Source organism: Triticum dicoccoides, chromosome 1A, assembly GCF_002162155.2.
Source record: "Triticum dicoccoides isolate Atlit2015 ecotype Zavitan chromosome 1A, WEW_v2.0, whole genome shotgun sequence".
NCBI lineage: Eukaryota > Viridiplantae > Streptophyta > Magnoliopsida > Poales > Poaceae > Triticum > Triticum dicoccoides.
The window spans coordinates 583,893,739-583,912,949 of NC_041380.1; positions in this window are offsets into that span (position 1 = coordinate 583,893,739).

The window sequence follows — 19,211 nt, forward strand, 5'->3', positions numbered from 1 at the left end:
TCCTATCGAGATTTGTCGGCACATTCGGGCGGTATTGCTGGACTTGTTTTACCATTGTCGAGGATGTCTTGTAACCTGGACGCCGAGCCTGATCGAATTGTCTTGGGAGAAGGAATATCCTTCGTTGACCGTGAGAGATTGTGATGGGCTAAGTTGGGACACCCCTGCAGGGATTTGAACTTTCGAAAGCCGTGCTCGCGGTTATGGGCAGATGGGAATTTGTTAACGTCCGGTTGTAGAAAACCTGAAGTTGACCTTAATTAAAATACACCAACCGCGTGTGTAACCGTGACGTTCTCTTTCCGGCGGTGTCTGGGAAGTGAACACGGTGTTGGAGTAATGCTTGACGTAAGTAGACTTGGATCACTTCTTGATGATAGTTTATCGACCGTGCTTTTGCCTTCTCTTCTTGCTCTCTTTTGCGTATGTTAGCCACCATATATGCTAGTCGCTTGCTGCAGCTCCACATCATACCTTTTACCCTTCTTATAAGCTTAAATATTCTTGATCGCGAGGGTGTGAGATTGCTGAGTCCCCGTTGACTCACATATACTTCCAAAACCAGTTTGCAGGTGCCGATGATATCGTGCAGGTGACGCAACTGAGCTCAAGGAGGAGCTCAATGACGATCGTGTTCGTTATGTCGTTTCCGTTTCCAGTTGATCAGTAGTGGTGCCTAGTTGGGGTCGATCAAGGATCTGTGTAGCATTTGGGGTAGTCTTATTTTATTTCGGTTCCGTAGTCGGACCTTGATTGTATCGGTTTGATGTAATGCTTTATTCAAGTAGTTGTGTGAAGTGGCGATTGTAAGCCAACTATGTATCTTTTCCCCTATTGTATTACATGGGTTGTTTGCGAAGATTACCTCACTTGCGGCATTGCTTTCAATGCGGTTATGCCTCTAAGTCGTGCTTCGACACGTGGGAGATATAGCCGCATCGAGGGCGTTTCAGTAAGTAAGGGGAAAGCTTTCTTTATGTTCTAGATCAAATTTTTTCTCCCTCCAACAACATACACACTTTTTATGGCCTTGATCTACGTATGTTTGTGGTTTTGCATATGTTTGTGTTTGCAGGTACCGGTATTTGAAATGCGATAGTTGCCAATATTTTGCCAGAATGTTGATTCATTTCCGTTTCGGCGAGAATTTGGCACTGTGCATTCTTTTTGGTCCTATTTTTAGGCAAAGTCATGCCAAATTATTTTTGGTTCTAAAATATCGTTTTGCTCTACCCCGCAGGCGACCATGGTGCGCACGATGACCGAAGGCATCTTGAATAGGTTTTTGAGCTCCGCAAAGGCCAAGATGCTTCAAAAGAACGAGATAGAGATAAGATGTCCGTGTCGAAGATGTAAGCTGAAGAGCCTTATGGACCTGGATTCCGTACAGGTGCGGGACCACCTGCTCTTGCATGGTTTCATGGATGGCTATCGGTGGCAAGGTGATGAATATGATTATGAAGTCATCCATGGGGGCCAGGCAAGAAATGAGGAAGGGCAGCAAGACAACCGCGGCGAGGGTGGGCGAGAAGATGAAGAATCTCCAGGACATGATCACGAAGTAGATGCAGTACACAGTCATCATGTAGAAGTTGCCGGACATGATGATGAGGAAGATCAAGACGAAGGGCATGATCATGAAGATGAAGATGCCGAAGCAGACGATGATGAACCATCGATGGGCTGGGTGCAGGACCCTCATATTCAAGAGCTGCCGCCCGAGAGAAAGCCAAGCTGGATCAACTAGAGATAGACGCGGTTACTCCATTGTATGAAGGATGCAGACCCGAGGATAACCACCTGAAAGTAACGCTCATGGCTCTGGAGATGAAGGTAAAACATAAAATGACCGACGCATGCTTCGACGAGAACATGTCATTCTCGCACGAATGTCTTCCCAAGGGGAACAAGTGCCCGACCAGTTTCGAGGAGGCGAAGAAAATCGTGTGTCCTCTCGATTTACCGCACATGAAATACCATGTGTGCATGAACAATTGCATCATTTATCGGGACGAGCACGCGGAGTCTACCTTATGTCCGGTGTGCGGCATCACTCGATACAAGAAGAGGAAGAAAGCTCCTCGAAAAGTGGTGTGGTACTTTCCGATCACTCCTCGTCTGCAGTGGTATTTCGCGGACCCTAAGCTAGAAAAGCTCCTGCGTTGGCACGTAGATAGGGAGGAGAAGAAGCGAGAAGATGACATAAATGATTCGGAGATAAATAAAAAAGACAAGATGTTGAGTCACCCTGAGGATGCGAGCCAGTGGCAAGCGTTGAACTTCGAACACCTAGAATTTTGGGACGATCCAAGGAACATCATGTTGGGCGCGAGCACCAATGGAGTCAATCCGTTTGGCAGCCAGAGAAGCACACATATTACCTGGCCTGTGTTTGTGTGGATGTACAACCTTCCCCCGGGTTGTGCATGAAGAGGAAGTACATTCACATGAGTATGCTAATTGAAGGGCCGAAACAACCAGGGAATGACATCAATCTGTATCTGGGGCTGCTGAAAGAGGACCTAGACATGCTATGGAGAACGCCAGCCAATACATGGGACACCGCAGAGAAAGAATATTTCCCTATGAGAGCCGCACTGCTCATGACGGTGCACGGCTATCTCGGTTACGGATATGTCACGGGGCAGGTGGTCCACGAATTTTGTGCATGCGTCAGGTGCATGGATAACACAACGTATCGCCAGCTAGATAGAGATCCCGGGTCTTCGAAAACTGTGTTCATGGGACATCGAAGGTGGCTTCGCGACGATGACTCATGGAGAAAATGCAAGGATCAGTTCGATGGTGAAACGAACCCCGAAGACGCCCGCGTATGAGGATCAGCAAGGAAATAGACGAGCTGTTGAAAAATTGGAAAGATTGCCCACCATCGGGAAAGAAGCGAAAGGCTCCAGAGCCAGGAAATAAGCGAAAGGCCCCAGAGCCGCTGCTGAATGTATGGAAAACAAGGTCTTTTTTCTGGGACTTGTCGTACTGGAAGATCCTTCGTGTGCCTCACAGCCTTGATGTCATGAATATCATGAAGAACGTGTGCGAGAGTCTGCTTGGTACCCTGCTCAACATGGCAGAGAGGACCAAAGATGGGCTGAAAGCAAGGGCAGACTTGAAATAAATGGGCATCAGGGAGGACCTTCATGCTAATGATGATGATTATGATGATGATGAGGCGAAGGACATGGAAAGTCGCCGCAAAGGCAAAAAGGCCAAGAAGATCAGAAATGACTGCCCTCCCGCGTGCTTCACTCTAAGTCAGGAGGAGATCGAGCAGTTTTTCACCTACCTCGTAGGAGTAAAACTTCCTTACGGTTACGTGGGGAAGATAAGCAGATACCTAGACTCAACGAAGCAGAAGTTCAGCAGGATGAAGTCTGACGACTGTCACGTGCTGATGACACAGATACTTCCAGTTGCAATCCGTGGGATCATGGACGCGCACGTCCGTGAAACGCTATTTGGCCTATGCAACTTTTTCTACGTCATCTCTCGGAAGTCGTTGGTGTGACGCAACTCAGAAGGCTACAGGAAGAGATCGTGGTGATACTATGCGAGCTTGACATGTACTTCCCGCCCGCATTCTTCGACGTTATGGTGCATCTGCTGGTCCATATCGTGGAGGATATCATGCAACTCGGGCTGACGTTCCTGCACAGCATGATGCCGTTCGAAAGGATGAATGGTGTCATCAAAGGATACGTTCGCAACATGTCATGTCCAGAGGGAAGCATAGCCATGGGCTTTCTGACCGAAGAGTGCATCTCCTACTACAAGAATTATCTAGGCATCGAGAACCCCGTTGGTCTACCCGTCAACAGGCACCTCGGCAGGCTCGCTGGATGGGCTCACCGCGAGGGTCGCCGCGAAATGCATGTCGACTTCGAGGGTCGACTTGCCAACTTTGAAAGAGCAAACCTAGTCGCACTACAACACATAGACGTGGTCGATCCTTGGGTGGTAGAGCACAAAACCTTTATTGAGAAGACATACAATGACCGAGGCCAACAGAGGACGGACGGAGATATAATCAAAGAGCACAACTCATGTTTCATGCGTTGGTTCAAGGAGAATCTTCTGTCGTACCCTTTACATGAGGATTCTTCCGCGGAAGAAAAACTCATATTCGCCTTGTCACAGGGTGCCGAGCACAACCTGATGACCTATGAGTCGTACGATATCAATGGCTACACATTCTACACTAAGGACAAGGACATGAAGAGCGATGGTTATCAGAACTCTGCGGTAACGATGGAATCTGACACCAGTAACGACAAGGAGAGATAGTACAGAAGGATCGAGGAGATCTAGGAGCCGAGCTACACTAGAGAGAAGGTCCCGATGTTCCGTGTCAGATGGGCCTAGAGCGTCCTAAAAGAAGACCGGTATTTCACCACCATGGTTATACCCGAAGCCAAATCCAAGACCGCGGGCGCAAATGTCACTGCGAAAAATGAGCCATGGGTACTGGCTTCCCAAGTGGACCAATGCTTCTTCATTACCGACCCGTCAAAGCCCAGTCATGTTGTCGTGAGGAGAGGCAAAAGGAAGATCATCGGAATGGATGGAGTCGCCAATGAGCAAGACTTCGACAAGTACGGCGATCCGAAGATGGAACATGACGACGACGATGAAGTGTCATACACCACAAGAAGAAGCAGGACCACCCTACCTAAAGGACGTCTGTTCAAGAGAAGAACTCCATTTGCGAAAAAGAAGGGCAAGAAGATTGTGAAAAGATAGCTAGCTAAGATCGATTGTATTTAAATTGTAGTCTTCATTTCTTGATTGTATTTCGACATATGGAAATGACATTTTTTTTCTGTTCTAGTCCTCATGAATATTTATTTATGTTTATTCTGGTATACCAATTTTTTTATGTTTATTCTGGTATTGAATTTCTAACTCACAAAAAGTATTGAATTTTTTAATATTTTTGAACTCATGAATATTTTTAAATTTCATGGGCACTTTTTGAATTCATGAATGTTTTTTCAAATTTGATGATATTTTTTCATATTCATAATTTTTATACCAATTCACAAATGAATGCAACTAAAAATCCAAAAAAAGTTACTAATGGCGCACCAGGAGAAGGTGCGCCATTGCTATCAAGGTACTTATGGCGCACCCCTAGGCGGTGCACCATTGGTATACCAATTTTTATTTAGGTTTATTCTGGTATTGAATTTCTAACTCAAAAAAAATATTATATTTTTTGAACCCATGAATAATTTTAAATTTCATGGGCACTTTTTGAATTCATGAATATTTTCATATTCATAAATGTTTTCTAAAAAAAATATTAGATGCAACTAAAAATCCAAAAAAATATTTTCAAATAACAAATTTGATGATATTTTTCATATTCATAAATATTTTGAAATAACAAATTTGATGATATTTTTTCACATTCATAAATGTTTTCAAATTTGATCATCATTTTCTAAAAAATTATTAGATGCAACTAAAAATCCAAAAAAAAGTTAGTAATGGCGCACCAGTGGAAGGTGCGCCATTGCTATCACTGTGTTTATGGCGCACCCCTAGAAGGTGCACCATTGGTAACCATCCCCCCTCTGTATGTATGTGTGTGCTGTCCATCTCGCCAGCCGTTCGTCCTTCTCCCATCTCGCCCCTCGCCTCTCGCCACCGCCGCCGATCCCTTTCCACCACCACCGCCGCCCCCACCCACCGGCGACCTCGCTCCCGGGCTCCGCCGCCCCCACCCACCCCTCCCTCGCCGCTATAGACGTGTGCTCGACCCCTCCACCCCCTCCACCTCTTCTTCCTCAGGTCGCCGCTGTAGACGTGCTCGCCCGCCCCCAGTAGACGGGGCCTCTCCCCCGACATCACCGGTGAGCCACCGTGTCGTGCCCTCTCCCTCTCTGCTCCTCCCTCCTTGCCATCTCCCTCTCTGCTCGATCCCCTCTCTTCTCTCTCCCCACCTTCTGTTCTTGCCTGTGAGGTGTTTGATTAAATGTCAATTCAAACGATTGATGCAGCCGCGTCCACCGGAGCACCACGACCGCGTCTGCGACCTCGTCTCTACTCCGCCGCCGTCTACGACCTCGTCTGCGACCGCGTCCATCGAGGTTAGTTCTTCCCTTCATATGCTTTGTGTCTTATGAACTTCAGTTTTTGTTGTATCAGAAAATTTCTTTGTGGAAGGTAAAACAGATGCATGATTGAGCAACAAAGTTGCATTGGTTGCTCACATTGTTTGATCCGTGCATCTTTTCCATATGTGATTTGTGTGTATGCATGATTGAAGATGCTCCCCATAGGTTTCTGTTTGTGGTAGATAATTTTCTTCAGCGTCACCATTTGTATGTTTAAAGCTAAAATGTGTTAAAGAAGACGGGGGCAGCAGTGGAGAACCCTGGTTGCCCAAAATTTTGATTTGTTAAAGATGTGTGCCTTATGTCTTCACTTTCTGTTTGCACTATCATCAAATTGTTGGAGAAGCTTTCCTTGTGCCTGGGAAGAGTAAACATATGCTGGTTGAGCAATAAAGTTGCACTGGTTACTCAATGTTGTGTGTGTGTGTGTGTCTGATTTGTGTGCATGCATGATTAAAGATGTTCCTCTCAGGTTTCAGTTTTTTAAGGAATGCAACAGGTTTTCCTATTGCATATTTTTATTAATTTTATTTAATAAAAAGAGTGAGCTGTACATAGAGGAAGCAGAAGAAAGCTTAGTTTTCCTCTTAGCTCTATGATGAATAAGCAAGGCACTCCATTTCCAGTTTGAATGTCCTTGTACAAGGGTAGGGATTTGGTTGGAGGCCTTGGAAGATGAAGTTATTCTTCCTTGTGTTCCAAACAACCCATATAGCTAAAATTAGTATGATTTCCATGAAGAAGCAACTGAAGTTTGATTCACATGCCTCACATTGTAAAAAAGGGCTACTGGATGTCCAAGTTGTGAGTCCTTCAACTTGTGATGTTGCTGCTACTTGTTCACTGCTGCTGTTGTACTAGTGTTTTTTCTTGAGAAAACCGAACCGAACCAAGGATTCTCTTGTACTACTTGTTCACTGATGCTGTTGTACTAGTGTTGTACCAAGGGGTCATCTGGTTCACTGCTGCTGTTTTTTCTCGAGAGAACCGAACCCAAAGTACATGCTATAAAAACTATATGCACTGCTGCTGCTGTACTACTTGTGATGATGATGATGTTGTACTACTTGTGATTTTGTCAACTTGTGATGCTGCTGCTACTTGTGATCTTCTGAAATGGCCCCTTTCTCCTAAAATGTAGATTAATTTCCGTTTCGGTTGAGAATGGGGCACTCCTAGGTCAAGAAAATTTGCAAATATCATGCCCAATTTTCGTGACCTAGAAGGTGCCCGATTCTAAACTAAAACAAAAATTAATCAACATTTATAGTTTGACCTAGATATAGGGGTGCTACTGCTACTGCTTTGAGTTGCTACCGCTATATCCTCCATCCCATCCCACCTGAGCAAGCAAACCTACAAGCTGCTCCTCATGTTTTTCCCTCTACTAGTAGACTAGAACTTCCCAATGCTGGCTGGTTTGCACCCTCTACAAGCTGCTACTGCTTTCGAATAACCTAACAACCATCGAAATCTAGTTTGAATCAAAAAAATGTGAGAAAACCATCGATTGAGGTGGACAACTAGTTGTAGATGAGGAAGGGCATTTGAGGCCCCATCGAGTCTATGAAGATGTGATGGGTCCTGATATATTGACTTGTGGATTTATTTTTTCCTAGACTGCATTTAAGAAATAACTCTAGTAGCAACATTTTTTCCTATTTAGAGCGAACATGGCCCACAACAATGAGGCCGGCGGTTCGGGTAAGGCATTGTGGGAGCTGTCCCAGGAGATGGAGGAAGAACCTCACCACTATGAGGATGCCGTGGAAGACACCGATCCCGACTACACAACCCCTAGTGGCGTCGGGGATGACACCACTGATGGTGCCACCGAGGATGCCACCACTGATGATGGCAGCGCATGCACAAATGGCAGCCAACCGAAGACGCAATGGAAGGACCGGCGCCCGAACGTGCTCGGCACCGTCAAGGAGGAATTTACTGAAGTGTCCTCCAGTGGGCATCCAACGGCACCCAAAGAATTAGTCAGTGGGTACGCGGGACAACTCGGGTGCATTCTCCGAAGCACCTTCTCGATCAACACCGAGAACCTAAGGCATCGTGACCGAGGGAATTTGCACAACCTCCTCTTCACGAAGCTGCACGAACGATACAAGTTTTCCCCGGTGACTTCGCAAACACACGCCTCTCAGGGAATAAAGTGAAAAGTGCCGCCCTCACAAAGATGAGCACGGCCCTGGCTACTTGGAGAGCCGTGGTGAAGAGAAGGATTCTAAGAGGTGATAGTTATGAGAAGATCAATGAGACAAATCCTTCGATCAGCAAAGCTGACTACCTGGAGTTCAAGATCAAGTGCGAGAGCAATGCAACTGCGGAATCAACTCAGTGAGGGAAAGATATGCGGGACTTTAACTTAGGGGTCCACAAACTCGGTCCCGGCCGTTACAGAGTGGTGGAACCTATATGGTACAAGGAGGACGCGGAGCGTGCCGAGCAAGGCCTACCACCCCTCTTCGATAAATACCGTGACAAGCAGACCAGGAACTATGTCAGGGCCCGGTACAAGGTGGACCCGGTAACAAAGGAGCTTCCCACGGATCCGAAGACCAAGGCGCTTGAGCTTGTTCTGGTAAGGAATACACCCCCGCGTAATTAGCTCCATATGGTTGCATTCTAATTAATGAAGCCAAATTTCTAAATGGTTCATGTTCCTTCCGCAGGACACTAAAAGCAGTAGCGCGGGGTCGTCTCAAAGCTACCCTTGGGACACCACTTTAAATAGGGCGTTGAACGTAATGAAACACAAGGATAAGTTCAGTAAGCCGTTGTCATCTGGTTGTGTGGCCGGCAAAGGCTTTTCCACGAAAATGTCGGAATACTATACTGCTGGGCGAAAGGAGAGAAAGACCAGCTCAGAAATCCAGGAGCGCGAGGTTCAAGAACTCAAGGCACAAGTGGCGTGGATTCCGGAGATAGTCGAAGAGAAAGTGCGAGACCAAGTGGGAGTGACGATCACCGCCATTATGCCTACCTTGCTTGAGGGGCTGCGGGGGTGGATTGTTCCCAGCTTCACGGGCAGCAACTCACACAACGTGCCGGCGGCGCCATTGGTGTCTCCGGCGTTGGCGCCGACATTGGAGCTTAATGCACCCGGGTGTGGGAAGAATACGCCGGCCGTCACCTCGTCAGCAAGCGGCCCCTCCGTCACTTGCACACCTGCCGTTGGCGGTGCCTCGACATTAGCCGAGCTCGATGCCATCACGGTAACTGAGCCTCTCAGCCGATGACTTCATCTCCTTGCCTTTGACTGGGCATCCCTGACGCCCTACATGTTTTTGCAGGGCGCCGCCGACGTTCCATGCACTCTCCTGTACTTCATGGACGGCGAGTTGATCAATGTCGGCAAGGCCATAATCGTTCAATCAGGCAACCGCTTGTTCCACGGTAATCCGATGCCACCCACCCTGTATAGGGTTCAACTGGTTCGGGTGCTGCGGGGCTGCGACAACTTGTTACCTCCGTATCGACCCCCTGGGGCCGACGAAGATGATGTGATGACCCTCAACGCCTGCATAAGCTGGTCCATGCTTTGGCCGAAGAGCCAGATTCGTTTGGGGGCGGGGGACACCACCCCACAGACAACACCGCCAGTTGTGCCAGCGCCAAGTGATGGCAAGACCGCCGCAACGCTACCGCCGTCAGCTGATCCGGACATGCATATGGCACCGGATCCGGACAACGACGACGACGGTACATTTACCAACGTCGATAAGTACTTCAACGAACATGGATACGATGACGAATTCTTGGGGCCTCCTTCTCAAGAACCCAACCCTACAAAAGACGATCGCGATCTCGCTGGTACCGTGGAGAAACCCAATTGCAACAGGCGTCGTCTGGCGTTCATTTCTCAGGAGACGCCTCCAGCTGCCGCCTTCACCGAGCCTCAGATAGCCGATGTGTGAAATATTATCAGCCCCAACACACTCAAGAAGGTGGTCTCTGAGCAGAGCTCGATCCCATTACAGCAGAAGAAGGGACGGAAAAGAAAGAATAACAAGGGTGCGAGCCAGCCGGCACCGAGTACGATCCATGCTAAGGACGGGTCACCTTCACCTAAGGATATCTCGAGGAGGGTGCATGTGGCGGGTAGGCCGATGCTACCGACTAATCTACTCAATACTGCAATCGGTGCTATGCGGAGTCTGCATGACAGTGTTCTTTCTATGGAGAAGCGGCGTCTCTCTGAGAATGATGTGGCATACCCGGTTTTCATGGCCAAGGTGCTAGAGGGCATGGGCTTTGTCGATAGCACCATTAGGGGTATGATCGTCCTGCGGGTTGATGACATCTTCGCTATGTTTAACCTTCATCTGCTGCACTACAACTTCATTCGGCTATTTTCGCTCAGTATGGAGATGCGGATCATTAGAGACAAGACACCTGACATCATGATAGTCGACCCCTTCTACATGCGTGCCAAGATCTTGGGCAGCGCTGGGGACCGGCAAGTCGTGAGTTCAAACCTCGAAGGCGTCATTCTGGCGAACCCAGATAAGGATAACTTCCTTGTGCCTTACTTTCACGAGTAAGTCATCCCCTCACCGCCCTGTAACATATGATTTCTTAGATTTTGATCGTTCCTTTTTTTCTAACATTCTGTGTTTTGTGCAGTGACACACATTGCGCACTCATCCTCTTAAGCCCGAAATATTCCATGGCCACGTATTTCGACTCGGACCGTCAGTCGAAGAAAGACTACACAAATATCAAGAAAGTTCTTGACGATGCTCTCCCCAGCTACGCCAAATCTGGAGGCACCTTCAGGAGGCCAATTTGTACATACGGCAAGCACGTGTTCACCCACGTAACAATGTTCCCCTGAGTCAAGCAGCCGCCTAGCGGTCAGAAGGATGCCTACTACGCCCTCCATCACATGCAGGCGATCGTACGGGACCATAATCACCTTCTGCTACCAACTAATCTCAAAGATTGGGCCGCAAGCTTGTCGGCAATCCAGGATGCAGACATTAGACAAGAATTCTTTCGCATCCAGTCAGAGTTTGCGGAAATCATCCATCAAGATGTCCTTCGTACCTCGGGGCAGTTCCACCTCAAATATCAACCTTCCAACAATGAAATAGAAACAATGCTACAAATGCAGGCTGACAACGATCGCGATTTCATGACCATCACGAAAGACGGCGGCTTCATACACGCTCCAGTCCCTGAGTCGAGTCGAAAGTAATGATGCTATGTAGTTCTAAAATATCGATTAGCTCATGTTGTAATTAAACTTTAATGAACTTGTATGTCTCTTTAGTTTGGACAGTCGTTCAACTTATATGTAATCGATGCTATTTATTAGTACGACCATGAATCATGCTATTAATGTGTTGCTTTTCTCTTTCGATCCTTTTGTTGCATACTTATATATTGCTTATTTATTGTCTATGAATTGCTACTAACATTTTGTTTGTCTAGTGCATAGAGATGCCGTCATATGTCATGTACAAGGGTAAGGTTTCCGGAGTCTACGACAATTGGGAGGAGTGTCGGAGACAGGTTCACCGTTTCAGCAGTAACAGTTACAAAGGGTACAGCACTAGGGCGGAGGCGGAAGCTAGATACGCGCGCTATCTAGCGGGAGAGAGGAGGGAGCGGAGGAGGAACCGGATGAAGACCAGTTTCATCGCGATGATGCTCATCCTAACCGCAACTCTCTTCTATGTGATGGTAGTTTAGATATCGACTTGTAATGTGAAGACAAACTCGCTACTCGCGGCTCGAGACTTGTAATGTTCTAACTTTGTTTGGTATTTTGAATTCGGAGACTAATATGATGAATTGTATTCGGAGACTAATCTTCTACTGTATTCGACAAATCTGTTGTTTATATGTTGTGTTGTTTATATTCTGTGTTGTAATGTATTTTGTAACCTGTGCCAATATCAGAAAAGCAAAAAAAATCCTAATATTCATAATAGTGGCGCACCTTGTTGAGCATTAGTGGCGCACCAGGGCTAAATACCAGTGGTGCATTATGGGGCATAGTAATGGCGCACTTGGGGGCATACATGAAGGTAAATATGGCCCCCTAGGAGGCATAGTAATGGCGCACCATTGGACATAGTAATGGCGCACTGCCAGGTGCGCCACTATTATCTGGTATACTAATGGCGCACCAGAGGTGCGCCATTAGTATTTGTTAATAGTGGCATGGTGATAGTGGCGCACCTATAGTGCGCCATTAATGGCCAAAATAGGTGCGCCACTAACATGTCTTTTTCTAGTAGTGCGTCGGCATCTACTACATCTTCCTTGAGGCTAGATGATCTGAATCTGCATGGTTTATCCCCGGAGCTGGCTTCTGGTCTAGAAGTGGAGTTCACTCACAGCGAGGTCAAGTAGGTGATTATGGAGATGCCTTCTGACTGGGCTCCTGGGCTTGACGGTTTCTCCGGCCTGTTCTATAAGGCTTGCTGGGAGGTTATTAGGGAAGATTTGATGGCTGTCATGCATGATCTGCACAAGGGCAGATTCGTCTCCTTTGGCCGGTTAAACTCATTGATCATTTCATTGCTGCCTTAGAAAGACAGCTCCTTGGAAGTGGCGGATTTACGACCGATAAACCTAATTCATGGTGCTGCTATTTTTTGCCAAGGTTCTAGTTTTTCGCCTTGATCCGTTGCTACATGGGTTGATCTCGCAAGTTCAGAGTGCTTTTGTCCGCAGGAGAAGTATCCACGAGAACTTCAAATTTGTGTGCAATACCGCATGGCTGCTGCATCATAGGAAAGTCCCAGCTGTGCTGATGAAGATTGACATCTCCAAAGCCTTTGATACTTTGTCTTGGGAATTCATTCTCAAATTGTTGATTCAGAGAGGTTTTGGACGAAGTTGGTGCTCTTGGATCTGTGGTCTCATGTGCACTGCCTCATCCTCGGTGATGGTCAATGGGGAGACTTGTGATCCCCTTGTGTTGGCTAGTGGTGTAAGACAAGGCGATCCGCTATCACAGGCGCTCTTCATCCTGGCTATGGACATGCTTCAGGCTATTGTTCATTGGGCTACCAGGCACAATCTACTCTCAGACATGGGGATTGGGAGTAACGTGCCAATGGCTTCTTTCTTCGCGGATGACGCGGTCCTTTTCTTCAGACCTACCCCAAGCGATATGCAGGTCATTTCTGCTACTCTGAAGCTGTTTGGTGAAGCCACTAGACTTCGTATCAACCTACAAAAGAGCACCATTACTTGCATCTGGACAAGTGACACCATATCGGCGGGGGTGGCACATCATTTTTCCTGCCAGCTGAAGCAATTTCCCATTCAATATTTGGTGCTCCCTCTGTCAATTTTCAGATTACAGCGCCAACATATACTGCCCCTCATCGACAAATACTCCAGCAGGATGAAAGTATGGAAGCCAAGGATGCTTGCGCCCGCGGGACGGTTGGCACTTACACAATCTGTGTTGATGGCATTGCCCTTGCATTTTCTTTCAGTGCTGCCACTGCCAGCATGCACTTTGGAAATCATCAATAGGAGGTGTAGGGGCTTCATTTGGAAAGGGGAAAATGAGATAAGTGGAGGTCATTATCTTCTGCCTTGGGCGAGAGTGTGTATGCCGAAGGAGTGTGGCGGCCTGGGCATCTTGAACTTGAAGTGGTTCGGCTCGGCTTTGCGTTGCCGATGGCCCTGGATGCGCTGGGACCCTAAGGAGCCACCATGACGGATGTTGCCAGATGATCAAGAGGGTGAGGTCACGGCTATCTTCAGTGCGGTCACGTACGTCTGCTTGGGGATGGAAAGTGGACCAAGTTCTGGATGGACAATTGGTTACGGGGGGGGGGGGGTTCCATTGAGACCATGGCCCCGGCCCTCTTTTCTTTTGTCAAGAAGCCGGGCCACACTGTCTGGGATGCCCTTCAGAACCGTAGCTGGGTCCGAGACATCTCAGGAGGACATTCAGTAGTAGCCATTGCACAATATCTCACCGTTTGGGACATTACTCAGAATATCTTGTTGACGCCTGGTGTGCTGGATCGTCTACAATGGAAGCAGACCGAGGATCATCTCTTCTCTGTTAAGACTTTGTACAACATATTCTTTGTTGCCTCAGTGCACTTCGCCTGCTACAAACTAATTTGGAAATCCAAAGCTCCTCCAAGATGCGAGTTTTTCATGTGGCTGGTGGTTCATCGCCTATGCGTGACTGCGGACAACCTGGAGAGGAGGGGATGGCCCTCAAACGGAAACTACCCTCTCTGCCTTGTCACGCCAGAGGACTGCGCACACCTATTCATGCACTACAAGTTCACACAGCAGGTTTGGCTACTATTTGGAGATTGGACACGGGCGGATTTTCAGGTGTCGGAGGATCGTTTCAGCAATACGGAACACTGGTGGCTGCAAGCACGTAAGTTAGTTCCCAAGCCTATGTGTCATAACATTGACACAATCTCCATCTTGATTCACTTGAGGATTTGGAAGGAAAGAAATTCCAGAATTTTTGAGCAGGAAGCGAGTAGTCCCTTCAGAGTTTTGGATCTGATCAGAGAAGATATTGGGACATGGAGGGCGGCCAGTTGTGTTACTGACATCGGCAACCTTTCTTGAGTTGCTGGTTTGCCCCCTTTTAGTTGTTTTGACGGTTGTTGCTGTTGTTTTGTATTTTCGGAACGTCTCAGTTCCGTGGGTTCCCAGTTCTAGTTCGCCTAGACTGCTAACCTTTGTTGTACTGCGTCTCCTTCTTTCTAATAATACTCGCCCTATGGCCCTTCAAGTAGGTTGTAGAGAGAGCAGCTTGTGCCGTGCCAAGGTCGAACTGAAGCTACCTAGTCTGCTAGAGAGATCAGACACATGTACATATTTTCCCATGGGAACAAACTGGTGTGAGCAATAAGGCATTGTGCTGTATGGTTATGTTGTAGCTTGATCGTATTTGGCTAGACATATACTCCCTCTGTTTAATTTTATCTCAACATATAAAATTTGTCTAAAGTCAAACTTCATAAGTTTGACCAAACCAAATTTATATTTAAAAACATCAATAAAAATTAATTTCATAATGCATCTGATGATATCGATTTGGTATGTGAATGTTGATATTTATTCAGATAAACATGGTCAAACTTTATTGACATTAAACAAATCTTGTATGCGAAGTAAAAAATATCAGAGTGTTGTACTATATTGACCAGCTTTCGATGTGTAATAAGGCACAAATAAAATGCAGAACATTCAGAGGAAAGAGACTTGGATAAACTTCAAGAGCCAAGACTAGCACTGAATTGAGAAATACTCTCTCTCTCTCTCTCAATGACTCACTCCAGTGCCACAACACTTCCTTCACAACAAAAAGCCCTTGAAAAAGGAGAGTGCCAACATGTACATGCTAAACATCTTATGTTGTCACGTGTTTTGTCATGTACGAGGGCGCCACCTTGAGTATCAAGCTAGGTCAGTTAGGAGGTTAGACTAGTTAGGAGATATCTCTATTTATCTTCCTCTCTCTCTCTCCCTCGCTCTCTCTCTCTCTCTCTCTCTTATCTCTATGACCTGTAATATCTCTGGTTGTTAGCCTCCGCATAGCCGCACCTTGTAGCTCACGATCGATCAATATAGACTGTGCGGGTTTCAATGTTGAGGAGATTGAGACGTTTCCATAACCTTTTGCATGGTATACAGAGCAAGCCTTTTCCCTAGCATCTAGCTCATCTTCTTCCACCCCCTTCGATCTCCAAACCACCATGCCCAAATAATGTCCACCTCCACCATCAACATCTCTTCTGGCCTCAACTACAACACTTTTGAGCCTCTCACATGGAGGAACTATGTTCTCTAGCAAGCCCAAGCATGATCCCACATAATAGGCACCGACTTGTATGGCTATATCGATCAATCCATTGAGGAGCCTCCCAAAACAATCTCCACTGAAGACAAAGATGAAAAATATTAGGTAGTTTCCAATCCTTCCTATGCCCCCTAGATAGTCCAGAATCAACAAATCGTTGCATATCTTCTCCGCAATCTTTCCAAAGAGGTTCTTGTCTAGGTGGCCTCGCATGAGTCATCACATGTGATATGGGTTGCATTGGCAAATATGTTTCCCGCCGTCTCATTATGCCACATCAACAACATCCGATCCACCCTCACCAATGCACAGAAGGGATCTTAGTCGGCCTCGGTGTACTTAGACCACAAGCGCTCCCTCTCCGATGAGACTGCGGCGACGGGCAAATTGCTCGAGGAGGGGGAGCACCCTGCCGCCGCCAACGCTGGTCAAGCTTTGCCCGCCAGCACACCAAGGCAGAGGCTAGGGGAGGAGGGCCTGGCCCGGGTGCTAGGGTCACCACCCCGGTTGTCGTGGAATTGTCACGGCAGATGTCCTTAGTGTTAGGACTTAGTCGCGAGGCCAACGCATCTATGTGGTAGCTTGAGAGGGGTTGAGCAGGACGAGAGACACGATGTTTTACCCAGGTCGTGGAATTGTCACGGTAGATGTCCTTAGTGTCAGGACTTAGTCGCGAGGGTTTGACTACGAGTCGCCAGTATTATATGTGTTAATCCGGTGTTTATCACAACCCGGTACGGTTTTATCATAAACCGGCACAATATGGAAGGGGTTATCAGTACTCAAGATTGGGATTATCACCCTTACTACAAAAAGTTGGTACAACCAACAATGTGATTCAATGTCACAGGTATGATGTATTTCATGTTTGATTATTTTTAAGTACAGCCTTGGTTATAAACCCAGGTTATATGTTGGGCATTATGAGCCGTCCGACGGTAAACCGCCAGGACACTTTAAACTTGTTGTATGCAAAAACAGGTTTGTTAAACCGGCCTGGCTTTGGACTATAAGTCGCCAGTATATATATATTTGGATTGCGCCATTGGAATCATGCACTTATAAATCATTGGGTTATATTATTCATATAGCCAAGTTTGGCTGAATTTTCATTATGATGTTGAATGAATAAGGTTTTCATACCGGATTATGTTATCTTGAATAGCCAACATGGCTGGATTTTATTATGGTTATTAATAACCGGTATTATTGAGGTTTTCAAAGTCGCTTTAGCGCAATGGCTATTATATTATCAATGCATATGGTTTATTTTACAATTGAAGGAATAGTCCCGAGTCGCTGCAGGCTCACGACCTGGCACTTGGGGGCTACATTATTCAACTGAAGGTTATATCAAATATGCAAGTCTCATGTCGCTGCAAGCATGCACCATGACACTTGGGGGCTAATGCAAAGTCATTTTTATTAGTCTTATTGAAGACCCGACTCATCACATCATAATGAGCCGGCCCTTGGGGGCTACCAATTGCTCCTGTCAACAATTCAAGTCCCTGCTCATTATTTGCATTAATGACCCGGCCCTTGGGGGCTACAATTCAAAGTACAAAGCTTTTAATCCATTATATTGAAGGGTCCACTACTTAGTTGGTAAAGCACAAGGCTCTTAACCTTGTGGATGTGGATTCAAGCCCCATGATGGGGGTTACATCATATGCTGTTATTTTCATTGAAGAATATATCGAGTCCCAACTCAATATTATCTTATTGAGCCGGCCCTTGGGCTACACATTGCTGCTCAAGTTCACATGATCATATTTACAAAGTCCCTGCTCATTATTGCATAATAACCCGACCCTTGGGGGCTACACTGGTTGAAATTTTTATGCGCATCAGGAAATTATAAGTCCCAGGTTGCTACAAGCATGCCAACCCGGCACTTGGGGGCTACATATATGGAGTATTCAGTTTCTATGATTGAGATGAACAAACCGGATTTCTTCAAGGTTGCAACACTGATTGGAGCAAGTCTTAAGTTATCACTATATTCTCTTCTTAAGACTTGGGGGCTACAGGTATTATGCATGTAAAGGAGGAACATCTTCAAAATTTTCAAATTTGAGCAGATCAGGAAGATCAATTGTGTGACCCGGCGTTGGTAACAATCATAACCCGGTGTCTATAAATGGTCATGACCCGGGATCATCAGTTCTTATAACCCGGAAATTTTGGCAATGATAAACCGGCAAGTTCTATATTTTCGAACCGGCTGATATCAATTGAATATTTGAAGACCAATATTTTTGTCAAATCAAGAGCATTGAAGGCCGATTCAAATGGATTCTTTATTCTCAATATCTTCTGCAAGCAAAGTGAGTATGAAGCTGGCTTATTAAACCGGATTTTCTAGAAGAAGGAAATGACAAGGATGATCAGGTGCCGATTTACAAGAATTTTTAACCCGGAGCATAACCTGTCAAATTTGCTCTTGAGTTTATGTTGCAGATCAGTTTAACATGGATAAATCCAAATTAAACTGGGGGCTAATGTCGGGGATATACCCCGTGGCGTAAACCGGCCGGAAGTATAAACCGGCCGGACTGGATGACTCACTGGTAACCCGCCCGGAGCTTGGCGGTTCATCGGCTACCCGCCCGGTCTTGGCGATTCATTAGTAACCCGGCGGGCGGGTCAGATGGATGACGAGGCCCATGGCCCAGAAGGCCGGTTCATCCTATGGTGGGCCGGTTTAAGAGGAAAGGCATGAGGAATATTTACCTTACAAGGAGTTAAGACCAGGACTTGTATCCGGTTTGTATTAGAGATAGACTAGTCCTAATCCTAATAGGACTCCACATGTAACCCGCCCCTTCAACATATATAAGGAGGGGCAGGGCTCCCCAAAGAGGGACAAGATTGACAAGTTCCACAAGTTGGACAAGTTTGGTTTAGACAATAGCTCTCAAGATAGAGCACTCCTGTAACCGTGATGATCATCATCAATATCAATGAAGCAGGATGTAGACTTTTACCTCCACCGTGAGGGGCCGAACCTGGGTAAAACATCGCGTCTCTCGTTCCGCTCAACCCCTCTCAAGTTACCACATAGATGCGTTGGCCTCGCGACTAAGTCCTGACACTAAGGACATCTGCCGTGACAATTCCACGACACCGGTGCTTGCGGTAGCATCGCGGGAGGGAGGGAGGAGTCGAAGATTGTTGCTAGAATGGCTCTCTACCCCGTTGTCATACTCTCTCTATTCTCTAAGGGCATCTATAGCCGGGCAGAACAAATT